The 5,809-nt window shown below is 51.2% G+C and overlaps 1 long non-coding RNA gene across 1 annotated transcript; it reads left to right on the top strand.

Annotated features, from left to right (window-relative positions):
• Window positions 1-1,118: 1,118 nt before the first annotated feature.
• On the top strand, window positions 1,119-5,522 carry LOC128053082 (uncharacterized). The gene is made up of 3 exons (XR_008199901.1): window positions 1,119-1,328; window positions 3,977-4,357; window positions 5,179-5,522. It is a non-coding gene; the product is annotated as an uncharacterized LOC128053082 (long non-coding RNA).
• The last annotated feature ends 287 nt before the right edge of the window (window positions 5,523-5,809 follow it).

Raw genomic sequence — 5,809 nt, 5'->3', positions numbered from 1 at the left:
CTCCTTTTGCCTTCGACCTTTCCCAGCATCAGGGTCTTTTCCAATGAGTTGGCTGAGGTCCTTGGGTGGTCCTTAATCTGATGTGGCCAGAGTCCTTATGAAAAAGGATGTTTGGACACAAAAGTCAAGTGAACATGGAGGCAGAGATTGCAGTGATGGTGCTATGAGCCCAGGTCACAAAGATGGCCAGCAAACCACCCAGAGCCTGGCCAGGGGCCTGGGGCAAATGCTCTGATTCATTCGCAGGGCTAGGTCCACCAGGTGGCTCAGCGGGTAAAGAATCCTCCTGCAATGCGGGAGACCGGGGTTCGATCCAGGGGTTTGGAAGATCCCCTGGACAAGGGAAAGGTTACCCACTCTGGTATTCTGGCCTGGAGAATTCCATGGACAGCATAGTCCATGGGGTCGCAAAGAGTCTGACACAACTGAGCAACTTTCACTTTTCACTTTCAGGCCCACCAGGATAATCTGGGGAAATCTTCCCATCTCAAGACCCTTACCTTTATTATATCAGCAAAATCCTTTCTGCCACATGTGGTCACAAAGTCATAAGTTCTGAGAATCAGGGCATGAACGTCCTTGAGGGGATGTTGTTCTGTCTACCAATTTCCCGAAAAATATCCTTTCTTAATAAATAAATTCAGAAATATTGGGTTTAAGTAAAAGTTAAATAGGTTCCTTTATTGTACAAATTTTTGGATTTTTAAAAATGTACTAATGTACATTATAGAACCCCAAAGAGAAATTTAATATGTAGTATTTCCTGATCGTATTTGACCAAAGATTCTACTCATCTTTTCCCCGCCCCCCAACATTTCGGGATAAAGTGGGAAAAAAGTCTCAGGAAACACACTTTGGCCAAGTGGGGAAGAAGGCCCTGCAGGAGAAGGTTCGGGGTGCCGCCACAATAGATGGTAGGCCCTCCTGCCCTGAGCTCTGTGTCCGCAGCCACCACTTGCTGCTGAGTGAGTGACAGAGCCCTGGGAGGAGGAATTAGGATCATTTAGGATCTGAAATTTCATCTTGGGAAATACCTGAGTAGGACCCGCCTGACCTCACCTCCACCCCCTGCGGCAGTGGAGAGGCCAGCCTTCTCCCACCTTCACTCAGCGGGGGATCTGGGCGGCCTTCTGCTGGGGACCCCTGCTGCCCCCCTTCCTCTGCCCATACTCGCCAGCTCTGCCTGCAGGCCAGCCCTCTAGGCTCGGATCATCAACAGCTGTCTCCCCAGAATATCCCTACAAGCTGCTCTCAACTAGATACCTTTCCGGAAGGTCGCCCAAAGGTGGGCTCTAGGCAGGAAGGCACAGCCCACTGTGAGTCACCAGGTGAGGATGCCGGAGAACCCTGGGTCTCAGGTTTGGGGGGAAGGGGTGGGCAGGCTTCTCTACACACGTGCTGCGTGCGTGCTAAGTTAGTTCAGTTGTGTCCGACCCTGCGTGACCTCCTGGACTGCAGCCCGCCAGGCTCCTCTGTCCATGGGGTCCTCCAGGCAAGAATACTGGAGCGGGTTGCCATGCCCTCCTCCAGGGGATCTCCCCCACCCAGGGTTTGAACCCTTGTCTCTTACATCTCCTGCAGTGGCAGGTGGGTTCTTTACCACAAGTGCCACCTGGGAAGCCCTTCCTCTCCATGGATGGGTTAACTGATGGGATTTATGCCAGCTAAGGGCTGGGAGGTGGCTCTGCAGTGCTTATTAATTAGAATGTGACTGAAACACTCCATGGGGCTCCCTCTGGGTATGGTCCACTCCTGCCCTGCACCCCTGAGGTTTTAAAGCCAGGAAACACATTTTCCGAAGCTGTCTGTGTCCCCCTCCTCCCCTGCACCCTCCTCTCGACGGGCTTTGCGGGCAGAAACCCTGGACAAGGCAGCCCTTCAGCTGGAGCTGCTCCACCATCAACGGCTCAGCAGGCCTGTTTAGAGCTCCAGCTGGGGACTCCGATTCCGAGGTTGCGTTCAAGGACCACATTAACGAGTCCTCAGAGGAAAGCTCTCGCAAAGCTTTTGAGCTCATAACCGCTTGGCCGTGTTACAAGCTTCCAGTGTGCTAAGGTTCAGAAAATAAAATATTCCGAGAGCCAGTGTGCCAGGCCTTCACCCACCAGAAGCTCCTCCTGGATGCTGACCCCTGTCCCCGTGTCGAGGGGTGGGGAGAACAATGCTGGGGACCCTTTCCTCTGTGAGCTCCCTGGGCAGTGTCCCTGAGAACCGTGTGGACAGTGATAGCCCCCTGGGTCTCTCCGAGGTCAAAGGGCACCATCACAGGCACTTGTGGGTGGGTGGGTTGGTCGGGGGGGGGGGGGGTCTTCCCTGTCCCCAGAGACTGCAGAGTGAAACCACTGCAGGGGGTTTGCGTTCTTTCTGCCCTTTCACCTCAAGCTTTCCATCCGTCAGCTGCATGACGTCAGCTCTTATTTTTAGGAAGCTTTGGATGTGACATGTTCAACATGCCACTGAGACCCGGGCATTGGCACAGCGTGGCCGAGGGACCCCAACTCTCGGGGAGCCCTAGGCGGGGCCACCAGCCTCCAGGAGGACAGGGAGGGGCGTGGGGAGGGGGCACGGGGCGGGAGTGACCCTGACTCAAGGCCTCCCCACCCCCTCCCTCCTCCTGCCTGCAGAGGACTGTCCTCTCTGGTCTTCCTGGAGGCCAGGCTTTGGCCATGGAGGCGCCCGGAATGCTGGGGGCCACGTCTGCAGTGTTAGGTCCCAGGAAAGGCACAGAAGGGACCTCTGAGCTGCCTCAAGCTCGGGACTCACGGCTGCTGAGAGTTGCCACCAGCCTGTGTCTCTCGTGTTCCCAGACCTGCAACCCAGAGGATGAGTCCTCCAGCCTGATGCGTGGAGCAGAGCCGGGAGGGCCGCTCAGAGCCCGGGGACATCCATGTCCCAGCGTCAGTGTGGCCTCCGTGCCAGCAAACCTGAAATGGTTTCAAGACCCCCTGACATCCGTCCCCTCTATTCCCACATATACACAATCTTCCTTCATGGATGCAGAAAGCTCCATTACCAGTGTATCAGTTTTTGGTGTAAGACCTAACCCTGATCCTATCCCATCACAGACTGATCTTGCCTCCTGCTCCATGCTGGGGTCCATTCTGAAGAGGGCTGGGGAGCAGGGAGGGAACCCAGGGAAAGGAGGACTTCTGGTGAGGATGGGGATGGGAACCCAGAGCCGCGTGTTGCGGTAGGGGCCAAAGGCAGACTCTGCTTGTTACGGTTCAGAGGTGTCCCCAGAAGTCAGATGGAAGCCCTAACCACCAGTGCTGTGAGGGCCACTTTATCGTAATAGGATCTTCGCAGGTGTCATTGAGTCGAGGCCATTAGGGTGGCACTAAACTGGTCCAGGGCTTCCCAGGAGGCATGAATGGTGAAGAATCTGATGCAGGAGATGCAAGAGACAAGGAGGGTTTGAACCCTGGGTCAGGAAGATCTCTCTGAATAAGAATGAGAATAATCTCATCCTCAGGAACAGAATTACGGCACCAAACTATAGACTATTACGGCTCTTGACAACAATTACTAAATTCTCTTCAAAAATAATAAATTTGTACTTGGAAAATTCTGTATATTCCTAGTTGCCAGTAGTTTTACCAGCATCTCCATTATTATAATCATATTTGATGTTTGCGTTGCTTGCTACTTTTATTTGTTTATCTGGCTGTGTCAGGCCTTAGTTACTGCATGTAGGACCTTTCATTACAGTGCCTGGACTCTCTAGCTGTGGCATTTGGTCTTAGTTTGCTCCATGAAATATGGGATCTCAGTTTCCGGACCAGTGTTCTTCCCTTTCATTAGAAGGCAGATTCTTAACCACTGGACCTCCAGGGAAGTCCCACTTTCTGCTTCTTTACTAGTGAGTTTAGTGTGTAAAAAGTTTTCTTTATTTTTTAGTATCTAGCATTCATGGAGCTCACCAATTAACTTTTATTTCCATTTCTGTAAACTGTGAACTCTTCTGACCATTTTCTAGGGATCCTTCTATCACTTGGACAACAAGGAGATCCAACCAGTCCATCCTAAAGAAAATCAGCCCTGAATATTCACTAGAAGGATTGATGCTGAAGCTGAAACTCCAATACTTTTGCCACCCGATGTGAAGAACTGACTCATTGGAAAAGACCCTGATGCTGGGAAAGACGGAAGGCAGGAGGAGAAGGGGACGACAGAGGATGAGATGATTGGATGGCATCACCGCCTCGATGGACAGGGCTTTGAGCAAACTCTGGGAGATAGTGGAGGACAGGGAAGCCTGGCGTGCTGCAGTCCATGGGGTCACAAAGAGTTGGACACGACTGAGTGACTGAACTGAACTGAACTGAGCTGTATGACTGAAGATTTAAGGGCCCTTTATGTATTTTTCCTTTTTAATCTCGGTCATTTGTCACCAAAATAATTACTGTGACCATATTATTATTATTCGTTGCTTGTTACTGTCATTTGTTGTTACTATGTGTTGAGTGACTTCATTATCACCGCCTTTTAAGGAAGTGAAGTGAAGTGAAGTCGCTCAGTTGTGTCTGACTCTTTGCGACCCCATGGACTGTAGCCTATCAGGCTCTTCCGCCCATGGGATTTTCCAGGCAAGAGCACTGGAGTGGATTGCCATTTTGTTCTCCAGGGGATCTTCCCAACCCAGGGATCGAACCCGGGTCTCCCACATTGCAGGCAGATGCTTTACCGTCTGAGCCACCAGGGAAACCTTTTAAGGAAGTATTACCCCCATCTTATAGTTGGGAAAATAAGTGTCTCTGACACTTACATAGTTTAGGCAACCTCGCAGAGCTAGGAAATGCCAGCCCTGACCCCAGGCAATCCCTACAGCCCTACAATCCTCATGATATTGTTTGTACAACTTCTGCCTATCTTAGTGTCTTCCAGTTATTTGGGTTTGAAAACACCATCACAGTTTTTAATTCCATATAATCATGTATGTCCATATCGTCTTAAATATTTTGTTTGCCTGTAATCATAATTGCACTGAGTATGCATGTTGACTTTACTTGATACGAGGATTAAATGAGCCCCAGTAACAAGTGCGCATCCTTATTTCATAGAGGGATTTTGACATCCCACCTGTCACTTGAAGCAGATCTTTTCGTTACATAGAATGTTATGATATAGAGGCATTTTTTCCATAACTCACATCTGTGCATCTTCATTTTAAATTTGCAGGTAATAATACCATTTTCCAGATGAGAGAAGAAAAAGGAAGCCTTAGATAGTTGTACCGGCTTCCCCTGTGGCTCAGTGGTAAAGAACCCGCCTGCCAGTGCAGGAGACGCAGGGGATGTGGGTTCGATCCCTGGGTCAGGAAGATGCCCTGGAGGATGACATGGCAACCCACCCCAGTATTCTTGCCTGGAGAATCCCATGGACAGAGGATCCTGGTGGGCTACAGTCCATGGGGTCGCAGAGTCAGACACGACTTAGCCACTAAACAAGAGCAACAAACAGCTGTGCTTTGGCCCAAGAGCAGAAATGCAAGAAATCTGAAGACTCAGGGGTGATTCTCGCTCTGTGCCCTGAAGGCCACTGCCAAAGCCAGCCGTGAGAAGCCCGGCCCTCAGCGCAGGGCCAGGGCACTGGGATGACCCTGCGGGGCGTGGGGGGTGGGGGGGTGGGAGGGAGGCGTGAGGGGCGTTCAGGACGGGGGACACGTGCACCGGTGGCTGATTCATGTCAATGTATGGCAAAAACCACTACAATATTGTAAAGTAATTAGCCTCCAATTGAAAAAAAAAAAAAGAGCCGCGCCCTTGAGCCCCTGCTCCGGGCCGAGCCTCAGTCACTGCTGTTCAGAGGG

This window comes from Budorcas taxicolor, chromosome 9 (assembly GCF_023091745.1).
Source record: "Budorcas taxicolor isolate Tak-1 chromosome 9, Takin1.1, whole genome shotgun sequence".
NCBI classification, from domain to species: domain Eukaryota; kingdom Metazoa; phylum Chordata; class Mammalia; order Artiodactyla; family Bovidae; genus Budorcas; species Budorcas taxicolor.
Note: the sequence above shows the minus strand (reverse complement) of the source record. Positions and strands in the feature narration are given on the sequence as shown.